At 38.4% G+C, this 25,400-nt stretch overlaps 1 pseudogene; it reads left to right on the top strand.

Moving 5' to 3' along the window:
- Window positions 1-6,727: 6,727 nt before the first annotated feature.
- On the top strand, window positions 6,728-11,224 carry LOC121011290 (eukaryotic initiation factor 4A-I-like; annotated as a pseudogene).
- Window positions 11,225-25,400: the final 14,176 nt, after the last annotated feature.

The raw sequence follows: 25,400 nt of genomic DNA, 5'->3' as shown, positions 1-25,400 counted from the left end.
CATATAAGACAGGTAAACTTCATCAATAAATGTACATATCCTTTTTTTTTTTTAATTTTTATTTAAGTTCTACTTAGTTAACATACAGTGAAATATGAGTTTCAGGAGGAGAATTCAGAGATTCATTACTTACATACAACACCCAGTGAGTATCATAACAAGTACTCCTTAATACCCATCACCCATCTAGCCTACCTCCCACCCATCTCCCACCATCAACCCTTAGTTTGCTCTCTATTGTTAAGAGTCTCTTATAGTTTGCTCCCTCTCTCTTTTTGCCCCCTCCCATGTGTTCATTTGTTTTGTTTCTCAAATTCCACATATGACTGAAATCATACGGTATTTGTCTTTCTCTGACTTATTTTGATTAGCATAATACACTCCAGCTGCATCCATGTTGTCACAAATGGTGACATGGAAAAGATTTCATTCTTTCTGATGGCTGAGTAATATTCCATTGTATTGATACACCACATCTTCGTCCATTCATCAGTCAATAGACACTTGGGCTCTTTCCACAGTTTGGCTTTTGTTGATAATGCTCCTATAAACATTACGGTTCATGTACCCCTATGAATCTGTATTTTTTAACCCTTTGGGTAAATACCTAGTAATGCAATTGCTAGGGCATAGGACAGTCCTATTTTTAACTTTCTGAGGAAGCTCCATACTGTTCTCCAGAGTGGCTGTACCAGGTTACATTCCCACCAACAATGCAAGAGTGTTCCTCTTTTCTACACATCCTCACCAACACCTGTTGTTTCTTGTGTTGGTCATTTTAGCCATTTTGACAGGTGTGAGGTGGTATCTCATCAAGGTTTGCATTTGTATTTCCCTAATGATGAGTGATGTTGACCATCTTTTCATGTGTCTGTTAACCATTTGGATGTCTTCTTTGGAAAAGTGTCTATTCATGCCTTCTGCCCATTTCTTAACAGAACTATTTGTTTTTTAGGTGTTGAGTTTAATAAGTTCTTTATAAATTTTGGATACTAATCCTTTATCAGATATATCATTTGCAAATATCTTCTCCCATTCTCTAGGCTGCCCTTTAGTTTTGCTGATTGTTTCTTTCACTGGGCAGAAGCTTTTTATCTTTTTTTATTTATTTTTGAGAAAGAGAGCACAAGTGGAGGAGGGATGGGGGCGGGCGGGGAGCAGAGGATCTGAAGTGGGCTCTGTGCTGACAGCAGTGAGCCTGATGAAGGGCTTGAACTCACAAACTGTGATAATCATGACCTGAACTGAAGTCAGAGGCTCAACTAACTGAGCCACCCAGGCACCCCAAAATTTTTTCCTGATTAAGTCCCAACAGTTCACGTTTGCTTTTGTTTCCCTTGCCTCTGGCAATGTGTCTAGTAAGAAGTTGCTCCAGCCAGGTCAAAGAGGTTGCTGACTCTGTTCTCCTCTAGGATTTTGATGGCTTCCTGTCTCACCTTTAAGTCTTTCATCCATTTTGAATTTATTTTTGTGTATGCTGTAAGAAAGTGGTCCAGTTTTATTCTTCTGCCATGTCGCTGTCCAATGTTCCCAGCACCATTTGTTGAAAAGTCTGTCTTTTTTCCATTGGATATTCTTTCCTGCTTTGTCAAAGATTAGTTGACCATATGGTTGTGGGTCCATTTCTGGGTATTCTATTCTGTTCCATTAATCCTATGTGTCTGTTCTGGTGCCAGTACCATACTGTCTTGATGATTACAGCTATAAAGTATAGCTTGAAATCTGGAATCATGATGCCTCCAGTTTTGTTTTTCTTTTTCAGGATTGCTTTGGCTATTCAGGGTCTTTTGTGGCTTAATACACATTTTAGATTATTCTTGCTCTGTGAAATATGCTGTTGGTATGTTGATGGGGGTTGCATTAAATGTGTAGATTGTTTTGGGTAGAAAGACATTTTAACAATGTTTGTTCTTCCAATCTATAAGCATGGAATGCATTTCTTTGTGCCCTCTTCAATTTCTTTCATAAGTGTTCTATAGTTTTCAGAATACAGGCCTTTTACCTCTTTGGTTAGGTTTATTCCTAGGTATCTAATTGTTTTTGGTATAATTGCAATGGGACCAATTCCTTGATTCTTTTTTCTGCTGCTTCATTATTGGTGTATAGGAATGCAATCGATTTCTGTACATTGACTTTATATTCTGTGACTTTGCTGAATTCATCTATTCTAGCAATTTTTTGGTAGAGTCTTTCAGGTTTTCTACATACATGTCATCTGCAAATAGTGAAAGTTTGTCTTCTTTGCTTATTTGGATGCATTTTATTTCTTTTTGTTGTCTGAATGCTGAGGCTAAGTCTTCTAGTACTATGTTAAATAGTAATGGTAAGAGTGGACATCCGGGTCTTGTTCCTAACTGCAGAGGAAAAGCTCTCAGTTTTTCCCCACTGAGGATGGTATTAGCTGTGGGTTTTTCATATAAGGCCTTCATGATGTTGAGGTATGTGAGGTTTTTAGCAAGAATCGATGATGTGTTTTGTCAAATGTCTTTTCTGCATCTAATGACAAAATCATATGGTTATCCTTTCTTTTATTAATGTGTATATCACATTGATAGATACGCAGATAATGAACCACCCCTGCAGCCTAGGAATAAATCCTACTTGATCGTGGTGAATAACTCTTCCAATGTACTGTTGGATTCAATTTGCTGGTATCTTGTTGAGAATTTTTACATCCATGTTCATCAGGCATACTGGCCTGTAATTCTCCTTTTTAGTGAGGTATGTCTGGTTTTGGAACCAAGGTAATGATGACCTGTAGAATGAGTTTGGAAGTTTTCCTTCCATTTCTATTTTTTAGGACAATTTGAGAAGAATAGGTATTAACTCTTATTTAAATGTCGGGTAGAATTCCCCTGGGAAGCGATCTGGCCCTTGACATTTGTTTCTTAGATTTTTTTTTTAATGTTTATTTATTTAAGAGAGAGATGGAGAGAGCGAGCAGGGGGAGGGTCAGAGACAGAGAGGGAGAGAGGGAATCTGAAGCAGGCTCTGTGCTGTCAACATGGAACTCAATGCAGGGCTTGATCTTACGAACCCTGAGATCTTGACCAGAGCTGAAGTCAAGAAGCAGATACTTAGCTGAATCAGACACTCAGGTGCCCCTGTCAAGAGATTTTTGATTACTGATTCAATTTCTTTGCTAATTATGGGTCTGCTCAAATATTCTATTTCTTCCTGTTTCAGTTTTGTTAGTTTGTAGATTTCTAGGAATTTGTCCACTTCTTCCAGATCAGCCAGTTTGTTCACATATAATCTTTCATAATATTCTCTTATAATTGTTTGTATTTCTGCGGTGCTGGTTGTGATCTCTCCTCTTTCATTCATAATTTTACTTATTTGGGTCCTTTCTCTTTTTGATAAGTCTAGCTAGGGGTTTATCAATTGTATTAATTCTTTTGAAGAACCAGCTCTTAGTTTCATTTATCTGTTCTACTGATTTTTTTGTTTCTACATTATTTCTGCTCTAATCTTTATTATTTCCCTTCCTCTGCTGGCTTAAGGCCTTATTCGCCGCCATTCCTTTTCTAGCTCCTTTAGGTATAAGGTTATTTTATGTATTTGAGACTTTTATTGCTTTTTGAGGTAGGCCTGTATTGCAATATACTTCCCTCTTAGGACTGCCTTTGCTGCATCCCAAAGGTTTCGGACTGCCATGTTTTCATTTTCATTTGCTTCCATGTACTTTTTATATTTTCTTTAATTTCCTTGTTAACTCATTCATTCTTTAGTAGGATGTTCTTTAACCTCCATGTTATTTGTGGTCTTTCCAAATTTTTTCTTGTGGTTGACTTCAAGTTTTATACCGTCATGGTCTGAAAACATACATGGTATAATCTCCATCTTTTTGTTCCTGTTGAGGGCTGATCTGTGACCCAGTATATGATATATTCTAGAGAATGTTCTGTGTACACTCGAAAAGAATGTGTATTTGGCTGCTTTAGGATGAAATGTTCTGAATATATCTGTTAAGTCCATTCAGTCCAGTGTGTCATTCAAAGCCATTGTTTTCTTGTTGATTTTCTGCTTAGATGATCTGTCCATTGCTCTAAGTGGGGTGTTAAAGTCCCCTACTATTATGGTATTATTATCAATGAGTTTCTTTACATTTGTGATTAACTGATTTATATATCTGGCTTCTTCAAGTTGGGGGGCATATATTTACAACTGTTAGATCTTCTTGATAGAAAACTCCTTAATTATGATACAATGCCCTCTTAATCTCTTGTTACAACCTTAGGTTTAAAATCTAGTTTGTCTAAGTATGGCTACTCCGACTTTCTTCTGATGTCCATTAGCATGATAGATGGTTCTCCATCACCTTACTTTTTTTTTTAATTTTTTTAATTTTTTTTATTACATTTTTTTTGAGAGTGAGATAAAGCACAAGTGGGGTAGGGGCAGACAGAGAAGGAGACACAGAATCCGAAGCAGGCTCCAGGCTCTGAGCTATCAGCACCGAGTCCGTTGTGGGGCTTGAACCCACAAACTGTGAGATCATGACCTGAGCCAAAATCGGACACTCAACCGACTGAGCAGGTGCCCCATCCACCCTCTCACTTTCAATCTGCAGGTGACTTAGATCCAAAATTAGTCTCTTGTGGGCAGCATATACATGTATCTTGTGGTTTTTCTCTTTCATCCACTCTGAGATCTTACGTCTTTTGATTGGAGCCATTTAGTCCATATACATTCAGAGTAATTATTCACAGATATGAATTTAGTGCCATTGTATTACCTGTAAAGTTGGTATTTCTGGTGATGTTCTGTTCCTTTTTAGTCTTTGTTGCTTTTGGTCTTCCCCCCCCCCCCCAAAGAGTCCCTTTAATAGGGGTATCTGGGTGGCTCAGTCAGTTAAGTGTCCAACTTTTGGTTTCAGCTCAAGTCATGATCTCACAGTTTGGGGGTTTGGGCCCATCAGGCTCTGTTCTGGCAGCACAGAGGCTGCTTGGGATTCTCTGTCACCCCCTCTCTCTCTGCCCTGCCCCTCTCTCAAAGGAAATAAATGAACATTTAAAATATATATATATTTCTGGGGCGCCTCGGTGGCTCGGTCACTTGAGCATCCGACTTCGGCTCAGGTCATGATCTTGCAGTCTGTGAGTTCAAGCCCTGCATCAGGCTCTGTGCTGACAGCTCAGAGCCTGGAGCCTGCTTTGGATTCTGTGTCTCGCTCTCTCTCTGTCCCTTTCCCACTCATGCTCTGCCTCTCTGTCAAGAATAAATAAACATTAAAAAAAAATTTTATATATATATATATATTTCTTACAATGCTGGTTTAGTGGTCATGATGAACTCTCTTAGTTTTTGTTTGGTAAACTCTTTATCTCTCCTTCTATTCTGAATGACAGTCTTGCTAGATAAAGTAGTCTTGGATACATATGTTTCCCATTCAGCATGTTGAATATATCCTGCCACTCCCTTCTGGCCTGCCAAATTTCTGGAACAGATATACTGAGAACCTTATCTGTTTTCCCTTACAGGTGAAGGGCTTTCCTTTCCCTTGCTACTTTCAGAATTCCTTCCTTGTCTATGTATTTTGTGAATTTGACTATGATATGTCTTGGTAATGGCTGGCTTTTATTATACTTAATGGGAGTTCTCTGTGCTTCTTGGAATTTGATATCTGTGTCCTTTCCCAGACTGGGGAAGTTTTCAGCTATAATTTGCTCAAATAAACCTTCTGTCCCTTTTTCTGTCTCTTCATCTTCTGGGATTCCTATGATATGAATGTTACTACACTTTAAGGAGTCGCTGAGTTCCCTAAGTCTACATTCATGACCCAATACCTTTGCTTCCCTCTTCTTTTCAGCTTCATTATTTTCTATACTTCTATCTTCTATATCACTGACTCATTCTCTGCTTCATTCATCCTCATTGTCATGGCATCCATTCTAGTTTGCATTTTGGTTATAGCATTTTTAATTTCAGCCTGACCAGTTTTTATTTCTTTTATCTCTGCAGTAAGGGATTCTCTAGTGTCTTCTATGCTTTCCTCAAGTCCACTTAGTATCCTTTTAACTGTTTTAAATTCTAGTTCAAGCATCTTACTTACCTCTGCATTGACTAAATCCCTAGCCGTTACTTCTTCCCATTCCTTCTTTTGAGGTGAATTCCTCCATCTTGTCAAATTATCAAGGTCACTGTTTTTTTGTTAGTAAAGCCTGTTTTATTCCTGCTCCTGAGAGTAATGGCTATATTAAGAAGAGAACCAAAAACTACCAAACAAATGAAATTAAAAGGGAAGCTAGTTCTTTTGTGTGTTTTGGTCTGCTTGTTAAAAGCAAAATTAGATCCTAGGTGTATTTGAGTCTGCTTATGAAAAGAAGCTAGATCAAATAAATAAAATAATAGTAAATACATTAAAAATAAAAAAATGCTTTTCCTGTATCCCATCAAAAAGAAAAAAACCCAGGAGCGCCTGGGTGGCTCAGCTGGTTGAGCGTGTGACTTCAGCTCAGGTCATGATCTTGCAGTCCGTGAGTTCAAGCCCCCGTGGGGCTCTGTGCTGACAGCTTGAAGCCTAGATCCTGCTTCAGATTCTGTGTGTGTGTTTGTCTCTCTCTGACCCTCCCCCGCTCATGCTTTGTCTCTCTTAAGAATAAACATTAAAAAAAAAAAAAACCCAAGGGACACTAGATCCTGTTTCCCCTACAGCCAAACCTTTGCAGAACTCAATGATCAGTAGACTTGGCACAAGCCAGGGGTTTGTGCTGGTCTTCTGGGAATGGGGCCTGCTGCACTGATTCTCAGAAGGTCTTGTCCTAGTGGAGATGCACCTGCAGGATGCAGGGGGGCGGGGCTTGATGTAAGTGGCTCCAGCCTCTACTTGCTGGCACTGTTTTACTCATTGACATGGGTCAGGGCTCATGAATGGGAGAGAAAATGGGAGTTTCCCCGCTCTCTCATCTTAAGACAGGAGCTCCCGCCTGCCACTATGCAGGAAGCCCTCACAGAAGAGCAAAACAATCAACCCTCCTGTGTCCCCAGCTTCTGTCAGATCCCTGCCTTCACCCAGTGTGTGTCCAAGTCGTCTGTCTGCCAGGTGGCACAGCATCCCATGTTTTAGCTCAGGTGTAGCTGGGTTTCAAAACTCCAAATTTCAGAGACCCTATGACACAGACCTGCGCTGGTCTTCTAAGGGAGAGTCTTGTTGCATTGTAGCCGATTGCTGGTTTGTCCCAGAAAATGATCACGCAAGTGCATAGCAGCTTAGAGTTTATGGTAAAGTGCAGCAGAAAGCCAGCACCAAGGCCCTCAGTGGGAGGCCCTGTTTCTTTGCTAGTGAATGGGGCAACTCAATGGCATCTGCAGGGTCTTTTGTATGCAGAGAAGCCATGCCACCTCTCCCAAATCTACACCAAGAAGGGGAACTGTTTCTCCCCATGCAACCCAGGGGATCCTCAGACCATGCTACTTACTCCTGGGTTTCTGCCTTCCTTCTCCACTGGAGCACCACCAAGTCTGCCAGGAGAGACCCTGGCAATGGCACAGACCTCCAACTTCACACTTTGTGCTCTGCCACTTATAAAAGCTTACAGTGCTTAGCTCCTCTTCTTTTCCCAGTCAATGGTTTGGGGGAAGAGTTTTCTTGTGAAATCCCCTGCACATGATGTCACTCTGTTTTCATTCTTCATCTCTCACTCACTCACTCCTCTTCCCGTGATCAGGGCTCCCTCCCCTCCACAGTGCCCACCAAATCAACTCTCCAAAGCTCCTACCTCCACGAGGGGGTTGTTTTCCTACTTACAGATGTGCAGTTTTGTTCTCTCAGTCCTCAGATCGATTTCTTGGGTGTTTAGAATAATTTGATATTGGGGCACCTGGGTGGCTCTGTCAGTTAAGCATCTGACTTCAGCTCAGGTCATGATCTCACAGTTCATGGGTTCAAGTCCCGTGTCAGGCTCTGTGCTGACAGCTCAGAGCCTGGAGCCTGTTTCAGATTCTGTGTCTCCCTCTCTCTCTCTGCCCCTCTCCCACTCACACACTCTCTCTCTCTCTCTCAAAAATAAATAAACATTAAAAAAAGTAATTTGACATTTATCTATTTGTGTTCAAGGGACAAGGCAAGCTCAGGGTCTCCCTATCCTCTGCCATCTTAACTCCTCCAGTAAATATTGTGTGTGTTCTGACTGTTCTACCAACCAGCCATTCCCCTGTCTCTCTCCCTCTCCTCAGACCTCCCTATTCCAAAACACAAAAATATTGAAATTAGGCCAATTAATAGCCCTACAGTGGCCTCTAAGTATTCAACTGAAAGGAAAAGTCAAGTCTCTCACTTTAAATCAAAAGCTAGAAATAATTAAGCTTAGTGAAGAAGGCATGTGGAAAGCCAATAGGCCAAAAGCTAGGCCTCTGGCACCAAACACTTAGCCAAGTTGTGAATGCAAAGGAAATGTTTTGGAAGGAAATTGAAAGTGCTACTCCAGTGAACCCACAAATTATAAGAAAGCAAAACAGTCTTATTGCTGATATGGATGACATATGTTGGATAAAAGATCAAACCGCCACAACATTCCTTTAAGCCCCCAAATTAATCCAATTCTACAAAGGACTGGGAGGGATGAGGGCACTGCAGAAGAAAAGTCTGAAGCTAGCAGACATTGGTTTATGAGGTTTAAGGAAAGAAGACATCCATCTCCCTAATATAAAAGTACAAGATGAAGCAGCAAGTACTGACATAAAGCTGCAGCAAGTTATCCAGAAGATCTAGCTAAGATAATTAATGAAGGTGGCTACACTAAACAACAGATTTTCTATGTAGACAAAACAGCCTTATATTGGAAGAAGATGCTATCTAGGACTTTCATTAGAAAGCTAGAGAGAAGTCAATGCCTGGCTTAAAAGTTTCAAAGGATAGGCTACTCTCCTGTTAGGGGCTAATGCAGCTGATGACTTTAAGATGAAAGCCAATGCTCACTTACCATTCTGAAAATTCTAGGGCCCTTAAGAATTATGCTAAATCTACTCTTCCTGTGCTCTATAAGTGGAATTGTAAAGCCTAAAAGACAGCACATCTGTTTACAACATGGTTTACTAATATTTGAAGGCCACTGTTAATACCTACCACTCAGGAAAAAGATTCTCCTTTCAAAATATTATTCTCATTGACAATGCAGCTGATCACCCAAAACCTCTGATGGAGATATCCTGCAAGATTAATATTGTTTTCATGCCTGCTAACCATCCATTTTATCCCATGGCTCATGGAATAATTTCAACTGTCAGTATTTTTATTTAAGAAATATATTTTGTCTAGTTTCTAAGGATCATGTCTCTGAGGTCAGGATTCCTGATCCAGAGACAATGGCCTGATGGGTAGCACCTGAAGGTATCATCAAGAGTAACTGAAATAAGTTGACAGCTGTAATGACATGAACCTCTGTGAGTACCTTCTCTGTGGCATCTATGCCTATGTTTTTGAGAAGCCTTCTGCCATCCAGCAACAAGGCATTCTTCCTTCTTTCAGGGTTATGATATGATTGCTCAAGCCCAATCTGGGACTAGGAAAACAGCCACTTTTGCCACATTAATTCTGCAACAAGATGGAATTGAATCTAAAGACTACACAGGCTTTGGTCCTGGCACCCACTAGAGAGTTAGCTCAGCAGATACAGAAGGTAGTCATGGTATTAGGATATTACATGGGTGCCCCCTGCCATGCCTGCATTGGGGGGACCAATGTACATTCTGAAGTGCAGAAGCTGCAGATGGAAGATCCCCATAACATCATGGGTACCCCAGGTCATGTGTTTGATATGCTTAACCAGAAACACCTGTCTCCCAAATACATCAAGTAGTTTGTACTGGACAAGTTGATGAAATGGTTTTTTTTCTTTTATTTTTTTAATTTACATCCAAGTTAGTTAGCATATAGTGCAACAATGATTTCAGGCGTAGATTCCTTAATACCCCTTACCCATTTAGCCCATCCCCCCTCCCACAACTCCTCTAGTAACCCTCTGTTTGTTCTCCATATTCAAGAGTCTCTTATGTCTTGTCCCCCTCCCTGTTTTTATATTATTTTTGCTTCTCTTCCCTTATGTTTATCTGTTCTGTGTCTAAGTCCTCATATGAGTGAAGTCATGTGGTATTTGTCTTTGACTAATTTCACTTAGTATAATACCCTCTAGTTCCATCCAGCTGATGAAATGTTAAGCCGTGGATTCAAGGACCAGAACTATGACATATTCCAAAAGCTCAACAGCAACACCCTGGTGGTATTGCTGGCAGCTACAATGCCTTCCAACATGCTTGAGGTCACCAAGAAGTTCATGAGGGACCCCATTCAGATTCTGTTAAAAAAGGAGGAGTTGACCCTGAAGGGTATCCACTGGTTCTACTTCAATGTGGAAGGAGAGGAGTGGAAGCTGGACACATAGTGTGACTTGTATGAAACCCTGACCATCATGCAGGCAGTCATACTCATCAACACCCTAAGAAAGGTTTATTGACTCAGTGAAAAGATGTACACCAAAGACCGCACCATGTCTGCTATGCACAGAGATATGGAATGAGATGTTAAATGAGATGTTATCATGAAGGAGTACTAGAGTACTGGCTCTAGCAGAGTACTGATTACTACTGATTTGCTGGCCAGAGGCATTGATGTGCCACAGGTTTCTTTAGTCATCAATTATGACCTTCCCACCAACAGGGAAAATTATATTGACAGAATCAGTCATGGTGGACAATTTGGCCATAATGGTGTGGCTATTGACATAGTGACAGAAAAAGACAAGAGGATTCTTCAATATAGGGAAACCCTCCATAACACCTCCATTGAGGAGATGCCCCTCAATGTTCCTGAACTCACCTAAGGAACTGTCCTGCTACCTAGCCCTATTGAGGGTTCAGTCCATGGGGGGCTTAAGAGGAGCAGGAGAGGGGAGGGAAGGGAACCAAGGGATGGACATCTTGTCATTTTTTTCTTTTTTTCTTTGAATAAACGTCACTTTTTGAGGCAAAAAAAAAAAAAGAATTTTGTAAGGTTACAGCTTCCATAGATAGTGGTTCCTTTATCTGGACAAAGTAAATTGAAAACCTTCTGGTAAGAATTCATAATTCTAGATGTCATTAAGAACTTTCGTGATTCACAGGAAGAGGTCAAAATATCCATATGAACAGGAGTTTGAAAGCAGCTGATTCTAACCATCATTGATGACCTTGAAGGATTCAAGACTTCTGTGAAGAAAGTAACCACAGATGTGATGGAAATAGCAAGAGAGCCAAAATTAGTAGTAGAGTCTGAACCTGTGATCGAATTGCTGCAATTTCATGATAAAACTTTTTTTAACGTTTATTTATTTTTGAGAGAGAGAGAGAGAGAGAGAGAGAGAGAGAGAGAGAGAGAGAGAGCATGAGTGGGGGAGGGGCAGAGAGCGAGAGGGAGACACAAAATCCAAAGCAGGTTTTAGGCTCCGAGCTGTCAGCACAGAGCCCAAAGCAGGGCTCGAACCCACGAACCACGAAATCATGACCTGAGCCAAAGTCTGATACTCAGCCGACTGAGCCACCTAGGCACCCCTCATGATAACACTTTAACATTGGAATTGCTTCTTATGGATAAACAAACTAGTTTCTTGAGATGGAATCTTCTCCTAGTGACAATGCTGTGAAGACTGATGAAATGACAACAAAGGATTCAGAATATTACATCAACTTCATTGATAACGCAGCAGCAGGATTTAAGACACTGACTACAATTCTGGAAGAAGTTCTACTGTGGGTAAAATGCTATCAAACAGCATCCCATACTACAGAGAAAAATCATTCGTAAAAAGAAGAGTCAATGCAGCAAACCACTGCTATCTTAAAGAAATTGCCACAGGCACTCAACCTTCAGCAGCCACCACTCTAATCAGTCAGCAGCTGTCAACATCAAGACCCTCCACCAGCAAAAATAATATAATTTGCTGAAAGCTCAGATGATAGTTAGCATTTTTTTAGCAATACAGTATCTTTTAATTTTTGGAGGGAGATTCTAAATGCTTTTTATTTTTTTAAGTTTTTATTACAATTCCAGTTAACATATAGTGTAATAGTAGTTTCAGGTGTACAATATAGTGGTTCAATACCTCCATATGACACCCAGTGGTCATCACAACAAGTGCACTCCATAATCCCCATCACCTATTTAACCCATCCCCCCAACTACCTCCCCTCTGGTAGTTTGTCCTCTCTAGTTAAGAATCGGTTTCTTGCTTTGCCTCTCTTTCTTTTTTTCCTTTGCTCGTTTGTTTCTTAAATTCCACATACAAGTAAAATCATACAGTATTTGTCTTTCTCTGACTTAAGGGATGTCCACTGTTTAATACACATAATTTTACTACACACTTAATAGACTATAGTATAAACATAACTTTTCTATGCACTAGGAAACCAAAAAATTCATTTGACTCACTTTATTGTGATATTCAGTTTATTGCAGTGGTCTGGAAACCAAACCGGCAGTATCTCCAAGGTATGCTTGTACTTTTTTTTCTTGATTTATGGAACAAAGCTCCCAAAGCAATGTCAAATAAAACTTACAGGGGCGCCTGGGTGGCTCAGTTGGTTGAGCATCTAACTTGGCTCAGGTCATGATCTCACAGTTCGTGGGTTCGCACCCCACATTGGGCTCTGTGCTGACAGCTCGGAGCCTGGACCCTGCTTTGGATTCTGTGTCTCATTCTTGCTCTGCTCCTCCCCTACTCACGCTCTGTCTCTCTCTCTCAAAAATAAATAAACATTAAAAAAATAAAAAAATAAAACTTATAAAGGCAGATGTTCTTATTTTGTTCCTGAAGTTTGAAGGGAAACATTCTATGTTTCATTATTAAGCATCATGTTAGATGTGGGTTCTTCATATGTGCCTTTTATTAGATTGGTAAATCCAGCATTATATAAAATATATACATTGTACAAATCTATATAAATTATTTGCTTATATCAAGAGTTTTTACATCTATAGTCATAAAGGATATTGGTCTATAATTTTCTTTTAATCTTATTAGGGTTTTAGATAAAAGTTACACTGGCTTCATAATGAGTTAGGAAATGTTTCACCCTCTTTTGCTTTTGAAAAGCATGTTTCACAGAATTCACACATGAAACCATTTGGGACTTGAGTCTTCTTTGTGAGAAAATTATTTTGTTAGAAACTGAATTTATTTTAGTATCACTCTATTTCTTCCTGTGTCAATTTTGTTCAAATGTGCCTCTCAAGGAATTTAAGTAAAATGATTCATAATATTCTCTAATGTTCTCTCATTATGAATGTTTTATTTAATTTAGTCTTACTAAGAACTTATCATTTTTATTAATCCTTTTAAAAAATCACTTTTAGTTTTACTAGTTTTCTCTAGTCTCCATCCATTTTCTACTTAATTGATTTCTGCTCTGATTTTTTTATTTCATTCTATTTTAATTTGCTATTGTTTTTCTATTTTCTCCAGTAGGTACCTTGGATTATTCACTTTAAATCTTTCTTGCCTTCCAACCACTCTGGAAAACAGTATGGAGGGTCCTCAAAAAGTTAAAAATAGAACTATCCTGCGATCCAGCAATTACACTACTATTTACCCAAAGGATACAAAAATACTCATTCAAAGGGATACATGCACTCCAATGTTTACAGCAGCAACATCCAAATTATGGAAAGTGCCTAAATCTCCATCGACTGATAAATGAATAAAGAAAATGTGGTATATCTATACAATGGAATATTACTCAGCCATAAAAAAGAATTAAATCTTGGGGTGCTTGGGTGGCTCGGTCAGTTAAGCATCCAACTCTTGATTTCAGCTCAGGTCATGAGCTTGCAGTTCATGGATTTGAGCCCATCAGGTTCCATGCTGACAATGCAGAGCCTGCTTGAGATTCTCTCTCTCCCTCACCTTCTGCCACTCCCCAGTTGCAAAATTCACACACCCTCTCTCTCTCAAAATAAATAAACTTAAAAAAATTAAATATTGCCATTTGCAACAATGTGGATGGAGCTAGAGAGTATTATGCTAAATGAAATAAGTCACAGAAAGACAATTACCATATGATTTTACTCATGTGGAATTTAAGAAACAAAACAAATGAACATGGTGGGGAGAAGAGGCAAATCAAGACACAGACTATTTTATTTATTTTGAGAGAGAGAGAGAGAGAGAGAGAGAGAGAGAGAGAGAGAGAGAGAAAGTGAACATGAGCAGGGGAGGGGCAGAGAGAGGAGGAGAGAGAGAGAATCCCAAGCAGGCTCCTCCCTATCAGTGCAGAGCCCGACATGGGGCTCAATCCCATGAATCATGAGATCATTCCCCAAGCCAAAATCAAGAGTCAGACACTTAACCAACTGAGCCACCCAGGCACCCACAGACTTTTAACTATAGAGAACTAATACTTGCTAGACGGGAGGGGAGTGGGAATGTGTTAAATAGGTGATGGCTATTAAGGAGGGCACCTGTTGTGATGAGCACTGGGTGCTGTATGTAAGGTGATGAATCACTGAATTCGACACCTAAAACTAATACTACACTGAATTTTACCTAATTAGAATTTAAATAAAAACTTGTAAAGAAAAAAATCTTTCTTTCCAATATAAGCATTTAAAACTTCCCCACTATGAAAGTGGATGATGGACACTGAAGAGGGCACCTGTTGGGATGAGCACTGGGTGTTGTATGGAAACCAATTTGACAATAAATTTCATATTAAAAAAAATAAAAAATAAAAAATAAATAAAACTTGCCCGCCATGATGTGACATGAAGAGCAGTCACCCCTGCGCAATTCCCCCTGAAAGTCCAGAACCTCACCTTATGTCAGACCCTGAATGAGTCTCACAGAGACACTCTCACAGCCTAGAGCAGGCTCAGAATTGCCATGTGTGAGGTGCGGCCTGGGTAGAATAGGCCTGAGAGTAATGCCCAGGGGAAAGAGCCTTCCATCAGTCAATGGACCAATACTGTTTCCATGGTTTGGACAAAAGCAACATGGAAACCTTAGAGACTGGCATCAGGAGAAACTGCATGAGGGGTACAGGATCCCTCTGCACCACCTCTGCAACTTCTCTGTAAACCCAAAATCACTCCAAAGTAAAAAGCTCATTAAAAAATTTTTTTCAGTAAATAAAAAAATTAAACTATAAAATTTCCTCTAGCATTGCAATATTTATTGCATCCACAAATTTTGATAGTATGTTTTCATTATTCAATTCAAAACATTTTCTAATTTCCTTTGTGGTTTTTTTATAATTGACTGATGAGTTATTTAGAAATATTTCCAAATATGTGAGGGTTTCCTGATTATCTTATCATTGATCTCTAAGTTAATTTTATTCTAGTTGGAGAACACACTCTATTATTTCAATCCTCGAAAATTTATTAAGATATGTTTTTTGGTGGCACCTGGGTGGCTCAGTCAGTTGAGCAACTGATCTTGATTTCAGCTCAGATCATGGTCCCAGGGTCATGGGTTCAAGCCTCGCACTGGGATCCACACTCAGCGTGCAGCGTGCTTAAGATTCACTCTCTCCCTATCCCCTGTTCACACTCGCTTTCTAAAATAAAAAAGAAATTTTTTTAAGATACGTTTTTTGGGTTAGCATATGGTCTATCTTGGTGATAACATATGCAATTTAAAGAGGGCACTTGTTGGGATGAGCACTGGGTGCTGTATGTAAGTAACGAATCATGGGAATCTACTCCCAAAGCCAAGAGCACACTGTATACACTGTATGTTAGCTAACTTGACAATAAATTATATTTAAAAAATAAAATGAAGTAAATAAACTTCAAAACAAAATAAATACCTTCATTTTTAAAAAATTGTGTCCTGTTTATTTACTAAATAAATACCTTCATTAAAAAAAAAATTGTGTCCTCTGTTGGGTATAGTCATCTAAAATTTCAATTGTGCCAAGTTTTGGTTGGTAGTGTAGTTTAAATCTTCCAAAATCTAACTGACATTTTGTCTGCTTCATCTATCACTTACTAAAAGATAAATCTCCAATTATTATAGATACATCTATTTCTCCCTTTAGTTCTGTCAACTGTTGTTTCACGTGTGCTAAACCTCTATTAATTGTTATATACACATTTAAGATTTTTAAATCTTCAGTAAATTGAAACTTTTATCATTATTAACTGTTCTTTGTCTCTGGTAGTATTCCCTGAAGTCTACTCTGTCTCATAGTAATACAGCAAAACCAGCTTTCTTATGTATGTTTGTACAGCATCTTTTTCTAACCTATTTTAGTTATTATCTATATCTTCATCTTTAAAGTATATTTCCTGTTAACAGTGTATGGTTATGTACTGCTTTTTTTATCCAGTCTGATAATGTTGGTCTTTTAAATGGACAATTTAGTCTATTTAAAAATTAACATAATTATTTATATGGTTTAAGTCTATAATCTTGGCTTTTTTGGTCCCATTTGTTCTTTGTTCCTCTGTTCTTCGTTTTTTGTGGGTAATCATTCTCCTGGACTTCTTAGTTCTATGCCCATGATTTCCTTTAGCTCTGTGAGTATATTTAAGGCAGCTGATAAAAAGTCGTGTGTAGTAAGTTCAGTGTCCAGGCATCCTCAGGCACAGTTTCTGTTCATTTCTTTTTTTCTATAAATGGGCTACAGATTTTGTTTCTTTGCATGTCTCATAATCTTTTTTCTTGGAAACTAGACACTTTATTATAATGTAGTAACTGACAATTTTGATTCTTCTCACTCCCCAGAGTTTGTTGTTTCTGCTTGTTGTGAGTTATAATTGTTTGTTTAGTGACTTTCCTAAACTAGCTTTGTAAAAGTGTATTTTTTGTGGTATGTGACCACTGAAGTCTCTGTTCACTGGCTTAGTGCTCAGCCTGAGATCTGACAGAGATTTTCTTAAAGACCTGGAGCCAAAATGAGGAGGTGAGGAGAAGTACTCTCCTGGTCTATGCAGACTGGCCTGAATTAGGGCACTCCTTCAATGCTTAGCCAGGCCATTTACAATTCTGCCCTAACCTTCATTTCTGCACACAGAGAGCCTAAAAATAAGCCAGAAGTGCAAGTTCAGGTCTTTCTGAGCATGTGGCTAGACCTTGGCATACACATAGAATTTTGATTCCCTGGCAAACACTGTGTAAAGCCTATTACTTCCCCATGTTATCTCCTTCACCCCCTATCCCTTCCTAGGTTTTTCAATGTCTCTGCTGCTTGTCCCATCTGTTGTCCTTTGCCCCAGGTGGCTGCAGGTACCATACGCCTTTAAGTGATTTAAATGAACATTGTCCAAGAAGGCTACTCCAGCCTGAGAGAGTTCTGAAGGGGTCAAAACAAATGTAAGACCTTGAGCTAATCACTCATGGCACTACTAGACAGGTCAAAGTACACAACCCCAATTCTTTCAGAATAAAATCCATATTGCCCCACTCTGGCACTAGAAACCCATACCAGGTACATGGGCTGTTGCTCCCACAGCTGTTACCAGCTGGGCAATGTAGGGGATAGCAGGTGGGTAAGTAAAAGGACCACAATACCCTTTTACCAAAATTTATAAGCCTCTTTCTTCATTAAGCATTCACCTGGTTTTATAGTTTTTGTTAGATTCCAGAGCTCAAAAAAAGTTCATAATAACAGTTTTTACCAGCTTAATTGTTGCTTCAGTAGACGGGTGAACCTTTAAACCTCCCTACTCTGTTATTACTGGTAACTTCATGTCCCTTGTTTCTGGTTAATTGAACATATTTTACAATTTCACTTGTTTCTTCTACTGGCTTTTTAGGTACACTATTTGGTATTTTTAGTACTTTAGAGACTACGATATGCATCCTTAATTTACTATAGTCTTTCCCTAAGTAATATTTTAATACCTCAGAAACAATGTAAGAACTGACTTCAGTATCTCTATTTTCCTATCATTTGTGTTCCTATTGTCATATTTTGCCTCTACACATGCTATAAACTCTGAGACATTACTTATTCCTGTTGTTTATCCACTAAGGTGCCTTTTATCTCTAAGATTTTCTTTGAATGTAATTTACCTAGGTAATCTTATTTGGGTTTCTGTGAACTTTTTGGATCTGTGCACTGGTATCTTTCATTAATACTAGAAAATTCTCAGCCATTATTTTCTCAATTATTTTTTATTCCATTTTCTGTCTAGTCTCCTTTTGGGATTCCAAGCACCCATATGTTAATTTGATTGTATCCTACAGATCTCAAAACTTGTTCAGTTTTATTATCATCCATCTTTTTCTTTAGTTTAGTATGGATAACTTCTAAGGCACCATCAGTTGCTTTATTCTTTCTACTGCTATGTCCTGTCCTGCAGCTAAGCCCATCAAATGAATTCTTCATTTCTGATCCTGAACTTTTTGGTTCTAAAATTCCTATGTGGCTCATTCTTTTACAGTTTCCACTTCCCTGCTGAAATTCTTCACCTCTTCATACACGTATGAAAAGCATACTTATCACAGTTACTTTAAAGTCCCTCTCTGTTAATGCCAACATCTAGGTCATCTATGAGGCTGCTTCTATTGACTATTTTGTCTTTTGATTATGAGTCATTTTTATCTTCTTTCATTGCATGTCTCACAATTTTCTATTGTATGCCAGACAATAATAGGAGCCACTAGGCTAGGAGACTGAGTCAATCTGGGTACTTAGGCTGGGTCTGGCTTTATTTATTTCAACTATTTTAATTTAGCTCACCACTGTTTCACAAATGTTTGGATAGAGAATCATAACTTTTTCTTCAGCAAGATTAGAGATTTGAGCACCAGCAAGATTTTTAAGGTCTATGACTTTCCAGCCCAGCTGAACCACAAGAAATGTCTCTGCTTCATATGCCACAGAAGATCTCGATCTCATTCAGCCTCTCTCTCTCTGATTTACAGCCAAGCTACCAGCCTCTTAGGCACCTTGGTTTTTATATCTTGGGAAATCACTTTATACCCACCTGCCTTCTCCCAGTTTTCAGCAGCTGCTGCTATGCTCCCGATGAAGTGCTCATTTATCTCAGGGATATCTCTCTCACCTTTCATGCCCTATTCCCAACCACTGGCACATCACTTCCATTCACTTGGTAAAGACTCCATGAATCTTGGGGGTTTCCTCACAGTCCCCCTGCCCTTTTCTCAGCCTCTGGCACACTCCCACCCCAAACTAAGTGAAGACACAGTGGAAAATGACTAGCAGGTGAGTGCAAACTTGCTCTGTGACTGGAGGTCTTCAAGATTCTGATCAATCATCAAAAGTTCTCTGAAAGTTCAGTCGACTTCTATCCTATATGTAACAGTTTCTCACCTCCTCCCACCATTCCCCTGGGATAAAAGCAGCCAGTTATGAGTCTATTTGGTCTTAGAAAATATTTGTGTCTCTCTGTAATTTAATGTTTAACAGTACTACTCAGTTATAAAAAGGAAAAAAAACTATTGAGATATGCAACATGAATGAATCCCAAAATAATTATTCTGAGTAAAAAAAGTCAGACCAAGGCACCTGGGTGGCTCAGTCAGTTACGTGTATGGCTCTCGATTTTGGCTCACATCATGATCTCCCATTTCATGAGTTCAAGCCATTGATCAGGCTCTATGCTGACAGTGAAGAGGGTGCTTGGGATTCTCTCCCTCTCTCTCTCTCCCTCCTGCACACTCTCTCTCTCTCTCTCTCTCTCTCTCTCTCTCTCTCTCTCAAAATAAATAAATAAACTTACCAAAAAAAGTCACACCAAAAGTTAAATGCATGCTTTTGATTCCATTTATATACAATTCTAGAAATGCAAATTAATCTATAATGACACAGAGTAGAGCAGGGTTGCCTAAGAATGGGTGAGAGAAAGACAAGAGAGAGGGATTACAAAAGGAACTAGGAAACTTTTGAGAGTAACTGATATGTTCATTATCATGACTGTGGTGATGAGTTTATAATTATAAATATATCATAATTATAAACATAATTATAAATATATATTATAATTAGAAACATAATACATATATATTTACAGTTAAGTATTATACATACATATATCAAAATGTATCACACGGCACACTCTAAATATATACAATTTATTGTGTGTGAATTATACCTCAATAAAGGTGTGTTTAAAAAACAACCAGAATAGCATTGCCATTAAAATATGAAATGAAAAATAGTGGACAAGAGCAGCAAAATTTACCAACAGACAAGGAATATCCATCACTTTACACTGGAGAAGATAAAAGTTGTGATCAAGCATTTCACCATTAAAAAACATAATAAAGCCTCTATGAAAAAGGACCACAAAGCATAAGTACAAGAACTCAAGAAAGAGATGTTAGGACAACAGAAAAAAATGAGACAAAAATTTACACAGCTCAAGAAAAGAGAAAAGAAAAAAAAGTAACAGAAATGAAGACAAAATTAAAACAGGCACAAGAAAAAATAAGCACCACAGAATTACAGAATGCATAGTAAAAGGTAGAGGATAGAAATTAGAAAAGTGAACACAAAATGTAAATTGCAATACAGTTAATGTGTAGTAACAGCAGGCTAACATTCCCATGATAACAATTAGAAAAAGCTAAATAAATCACAAATATCATATTTCCAAAGGCATTAGAAAACTGTGGAAACAACAAACACCAGATGACCTAAAATTCCAAAGAAGAGAGAAACAGTCCAAGGTAAGATGACAAATGCCAGCTGTTTTTCTTCCTTCAGAGCATGTGCCAATTATGTATATAGGTTGAAGTTTGGGTTTGTTCCAGACAAAGAGTTGCTATTGAAACAAAACAAAAGAAACCAGCAAAGCATTTAGTAGTTACAAGGGACTGGTGTAATAAATTGGAAATTTGACAGGGCTCAAACACATGACCCCACAGGATCTGCTAAATTCTGGAGATATATAGAGAATTACAAAGAAGTGCTGAAATGTCTCTATGGGAGAATGAAATTTCCTGAAGTTTCACAGTGTTTTAGAAATAAACACTTGCCAAAGGAAAGGACAGGATTCAAATAGAAAACCAGTCTTACCCAAAGGAATTTGCCAAATTTAGTGGTGTGCTAAGACAAAAACCTCTCAATGACATAAATTAAACTTCTACAGCATTTCAGGACTCACAAAGACCATGATCTACCAGTCTCTCAAATAAAAAAGCTCAGGAAGGTTTTACCATAAGGGGGAGCTAGACCCAACTCTTACTAAAACTGCAACACAGATCTAACTACTGAAATCCCTGACTGGACTGACAGAAACACTCTCCAGTAGAAGACTGTATCTGGAGTCTGTACTATTCTTTTATATGCAATGTCCATCATACAATAAAAACTTACTAGACATGCAGTGGGACAAAAAATATAACCAATAATCAAGAGGAAAAACTAGATAATAGAAGATTCACAGATGATCCAAATATTGTACTAACCAAATAGGATTTTTTTAAAAACTATGATTAGTAGGTTAAAGAAAATTAAGAGGGGCCCCTGGGTGGCTCAGTGGGGTAAGTATCTGACTTTGGCTCAGGTCACGATCTCATGGTTTGTGAGTTCAAGCGCCACATCAGGCTCTCTGCTGTCGGCACAGAACTCGCTTCAGATCTTCTGTCCCCCTCTTTCACTGTCCCTCTCCTGCTTGTGCATTCTCGTACTTTCTCAAAAATAAACTTTTTTTTTTTTTAAAGAAAATTCAGGGGTGCCTGGGTGGCTCAGTCGGTTAAGCGACTGACTTCAGCTCAGGCCATGATCTCATGGCCTGACAGCTCAGAGCCTAGAGCCTGCTTATGATTCTGTGTCTCCCCCTCTCTGCCCCTCCCCCATTCGTGCTCTGTGTCTATCAAAAATAAACATTAAAAATATTTTAAATAAATAAAAAGAAAATTCAAAAAATATATATAAAATAAATAATGTTTCAGATATTCAACGAGGACTAGAATCTATAAAAACTAATCAAATATGATTTCTAACAATGAAAAATTCTATAACTGAAATAAAGCACTCAACAGGAGTTTATAAGAAGATTGAACACAGGGGGTGCCCGGTGGCTCAGTCGCTTAAGCATCGGACTTCGGCTGAGGTCATGGTCTCATGGTTTGTAAGTTCAAGCCCCACATTGGGCTCTGTGCTGACAGCTCAGAGCCTGGAGCCTGATTCAGATTCTGTGTCTCCCTCTCTCTCTGCCCCTCCCCAGCTAGCTTGCTCACGCTCGCTCTTTCTCTCTCTCTCAAAAATAAAATTAAACCTTAAAAAAAAAAAAGACTGAACGCACCAGAACACAGAATTAAACTGAAGAGAGATCAATAGAAAATACCTAAACTGAAACAAAGAGGAAAAGAATGGGGAAGAAACAAGAAGTATATAATAGACATGTGGAACTTATTCAAAAGGCCTAAGAAACTGACAACTAGTATCCACTAAAAGAGAGGGAAAAATAGTAATATTCAAAAGGTAACACTTGACATCTTTCTAAAACTGATTAAAAACATCAACCCACAAATTTGAAATAGAATTAAAGGGAAAAGTACAGCTAGAGAAACAGCAAAAGGAATCCAATATACGCCTAACTGAAATAACTAAACAAACACAAAACAAAGAAAGATGTAATTTAGGAATATAATTATAAAGATATAATTTGGGAAAGTTTTACTGTGGGGGGGTGTGAAAAAGATTGATTGGAGAGAGAGAGCAGAGGAGGGGCAGAGAGGGAAAGAGGGAGAGAATCTCAAGCAGGCTCTGCACTGTCAGCACAGACAGTGGAGCTAGAACGCACGAACTGTGAGATCATGACCTGAGCCAAAATCAAGAGTCAGATGCTTAACCGACTGAGCCACCCAGGTGCCCCAATAAAGATTTTTAAGGTAAATATTGAAACACACACTTTGTGCCAAGAAACAGTACTACAGAATGCTCAGAGTAAGATGTAGCTTAGAAATTTTACTGGACTTCAAAAACTTTAAAAAGAAAAAAACAGTCTCTTTAACAAATGATGCTGGGAGAACTGGAAAACAACATTCAGAAGAATGAAACTAGACCACTTTCTTATACCACTCACAAAAATAAACTCAAAATGGATAAAGAACCTGACTGTGAGACAGGAAACCATCAAAACACTAGAGGAGAAAGCAAGAAAAAACCTCTGACCTCAGCCACAGCAATTTCTTACTTGACACATCTCCAAAGGCAAGGTAATTAAAAGCAAAAATGAACTATTGGGACCTCATCAAGATAAAAAGCTGCTGCACTTCAAAGGAAACAATCAACAAAATGAAAAGGCAACTGACGGAATGGGAAAAGATATTTGCAAATGACATATCGGACAAAGGGCTAGTATCCAAAATCTATAAAGAACTCACCAAACTCCACACCCGAAAAACAAAAAATCCAGTGAAGAAACCGGCAGAAGACATGAATAGACATTTCTCCAAAGAAAACATCCAGATGGCCAACCAACACATGAAAAAATGCTCAACATCACTCACCATCAGGGAAATACAAATCAAAACCACAATGAAAACATATGGTATCTGTCTTTCTCTGTATGACTTATTTCACTTAGCATAACACTCTCCAGTTCCATCCACGTTGCTACAAATGGCCAGATTTCATTCTTTCTCATTGCCACACAGTATTTCATTGTGTATATAAGCCACAATTTCTTTATCCATTCATCAGTTGATGGACATTTAGGCTCTTTCCATAATTTGGCTATTGTTCAAAGTGCTGCTATAAACATCTTATGTGGATCCTGAGAAACTTAACAGAAGACCATGGGGGAGGGGAAGGAAAAAAAAAAGTTAGAGAGGGAGGGAGCCAAACCATGAGACTCTTAAAAACTGAGAACAACGTGAGGGTTGATGGGGGGGTGGGAGGAAGGGGGGGTGGGGGATGGGTACTGAGGAGGGCACCTGTTGGGATGAGCACTGGGTGTTGTATAGAAACCAATTTGACAGTAAACTTCATATTAAAAAAAAAAAAAACAGTAAGATACCACCTCACACCTGTCAGAATGGTTAACATTAACAACTCAGGCAACAATAGATGTTGGCAAGGATGTGGAGAAAGAGGATCTCTTTGGCAATGCTGGTGGGAATGCAAACTGGTGCAGCCACTCTGGAATACAGTATGGAGGTTCCCCAAAATATTAAAAAGAGAACTACCCTACAACCCAGCAATTGCACTACTAGGTATTTATCTGTTTCGAAGGGGCACATGCACCCCAATGTTTATAGCAGCACTATCAACAATAGCCAAAGTACTACTCGGCAATCAAAAAGAATGAAATCTTGCCATTTGCACCTACATGGATGGAACTAGAGGCTATTATGCTAAGTGAAATTAGTCAGTCAGAGAAAGACAAATATCATATGACTTCACTCATATGAGGACTTTAAGATACAAAACAGACGAACATAAGGGAAGGCAAGCAAAAATAATATAAAAACAGGGAGGGGGACAAAACCTAAGAGACTTTTAAATACGGAGAACAAACAGAGGGTTACTGGACGGGTTGTGGGAAGGGAGATGGGCTAACTGGGTAAGGGGAATTAAGGAATCTACTCCTGAAATCATTGTTGCACTATATGCTAACTAACTTGGATGTAAATTTAAAAATAAATAAATAATAAAACTGTGGAAAAAAATAAATTTAGGCGGTTACACATATATTCTGGAGACAGTAAGAAATCATATTGACTATATATGAATAGCTGTAACAAATGGCATAAACAAAGTTAATAGAGAAATGACAGTTTAAAAAACAATTGTAAGGCTGATGAAAGACAAAGAAATAATATTCTAATGTATCTAGAGCTCTTAAATATTGGCAAGAGTGGAACAAAAGACCCAAAACAAAAAGGGGGAGAAAAAGCATCAATACATGCACGCACATAGAATACAAATGCAAGTATCCAACAAAAACAAGATCAAATCCAAATGCAAATTAATTAGGAAAATGCAAATTGAAATAGCAGTGAGAAATCACTTCCCAGTTTTCAAACAAGAAAAAAAATTCAAAGGACAGATAATATTTATTGCTGGCTGGGATGCAAGAAATGGGCACTTCCATACATTGTGCCAGAAATGTAAATTGTTATGGCCTTTTTGAAGAGTCATGTAACAACATCTATTAAATTAAAAATACATAGAACCTTTGAACCTGACATTCCATCCTTGGAAATGTATTCTACACCAATAAAATCACCCTACACAGAAGAAAGAAAGAAAGAAAAGAAAGAAAAGAAAGAAAAGAAAGAAAAGGAAAGAAAGAAAGAAAGAAAGAAAGAAAGAAAGAAAGAAAGAAAGAAAGAAAAGAAAAGAAAAAGAAAGAAAGAAAGAAAGAAAGAAAGAGAAAGAAAGAAGAAAAAGAAAGAAAGAAAGAAAGAAAGAAAGAAAGAAAGAAAATGAGACAGACAGAGAGAGAGAGAGAGAGAGAGAAAGAAAGAAAGAAAGAAAGAAAGAAAGAAAGAAAGAAAGAAAGA

This window comes from Herpailurus yagouaroundi, unplaced genomic scaffold, assembly GCF_014898765.1.
Source record: "Herpailurus yagouaroundi ecotype Mexico unplaced genomic scaffold, PumYag 193, whole genome shotgun sequence".
Taxonomy (NCBI): domain Eukaryota; kingdom Metazoa; phylum Chordata; class Mammalia; order Carnivora; family Felidae; genus Herpailurus; species Herpailurus yagouaroundi.
This window is presented reverse-complemented; position numbering and strand designations above follow the sequence as displayed.